Source organism: Octopus sinensis, linkage group LG3, assembly GCF_006345805.1.
Source record: "Octopus sinensis linkage group LG3, ASM634580v1, whole genome shotgun sequence".
Lineage (NCBI taxonomy): Eukaryota > Metazoa > Mollusca > Cephalopoda > Octopoda > Octopodidae > Octopus > Octopus sinensis.
In genome coordinates, this window is record NC_042999.1 from 153,688,194 (window position 1) to 153,689,742 (window position 1,549).

The 1,549-nt window shown below is 40.4% G+C and overlaps 1 pseudogene; it reads left to right on the plus strand.

The window, feature by feature from the left end:
- Positions 1-333: 333 nt before the first annotated feature.
- Positions 334-432, plus strand: LOC115210037 (annotated as a pseudogene).
- The last annotated feature ends 1,117 nt before the right edge of the window (positions 433-1,549 follow it).

The following is a 1,549-nucleotide window of genomic DNA, read 5'->3' on the forward strand; positions in this document are numbered from 1 at the left end:
TCTCTCTCTCTCTCTCTATATATATATATAATATATATATATATATATATATATATATAATATATATATATATGTATGTATGTATGTATGTATGTATGTATGTATGTATATCGTTTTTAGAAAACATAAATCCGAAAGAAAAAGCCCACTCTAAGATGTAGAGCAGTATATTAAAAATGGGGAATGCCGGTTTATAGGATTGCCTTAGGTTTCTCATCCATAAAGGGTTTAGCTTTATGGCGTATCAGGTTTTTGGGATCTGACGATATGCCATAAAGCTAAAATCTTTATGGAGGAAAACCTAAGGCAACCCCATAAACAGGCCTTCACCACTTTTAATATATACATTCTAAAATTAGAATGATACAAAGAAGATTAGCATGGTCCCTGCGCAAGGATGACACGCAAATTCATGGAGCATCCCATATTTACTAAGCTGAGCAAATGCCAAAAATTATAGGCCTATATCTCTGACTTCAAACATCAGCAAAGTCATGGAACGGATAGTCAGAGGGAAAATAATCGCATTCCTTAAAGAAAACGACTTGCTAAGTGATATCCAGTATGACTCGCGACCAGGTAGGAGCTGCCTGACCCAGCTCTTACAACACTATGACTGGGTGTTGACGCAGTTATTCAACAACTCACATGTAGACTTAATATACCTTGACTTTACAAAAGCTTTTCACAAAGTGGATCATGGGATGATATGCCACAAACTGCGTGATCTCGGCATAGTTGGAAAACTTGGAGAATGTTTACATGACTTTCAGAAAGATAGAAGTCAGGCAGTAGTGGCCAATGAGGACACCTCAAAGAAAATACAAACAGTGAGTAGTATTCCACAGGGCACTGTCTTGGGACTACTACTTTTCATAGTAGCCCTCTTATATATGCCCTCAGCTGCTCGAATAACAACCCTTGCTAGCTATGCAGACGATACGAACGTCTCGCAGAAAATACAGAACCCCAGCGATGTTGCACACCTGTAACAGGAGTTGGACTCAATTTACAGATGGGCTGTGGACATTAATATTCAGTTTAATACTGAAAAATTCCAAACTCTGCGCTACCAGCGTCCAAAACTGAACGAAAAACTTACAGGGTACTCTGGCCCACAGAGAATTACAATCCCAGAGCCCAAATTAGTGCGTGATCTGGGTACCGACATGAGTGTCGATACCTCTTTCCAAGGGCACATTACCAGGATGGCAACAAAGTGCAGACGACTGGCTGGATGGATCTTGAGAACGTTCAGAACCAGAAAGAAGGAAATCATGATGGTCCTCTGGAGGACATTCGTCTTCAGCTTCCTGGATTATTGCTCCCAACTATGGTCACCCCACAGTGTGAAATTAACAGCTGACCTTGAAGCAATCCAGCGAAGATTCACAAAGATCGTCTCATTGCAATATCTCAGCTACTGGGATAGTCTAAAAGCGCTATGATTTTACCTCCTGGAGCGAAGGCGGGAGAGATATTCAGTAATATACATCTGGAAGATCTTGGAAGGGATTGTGCCAAATTTCGGCATTGAAAGCTACACAAA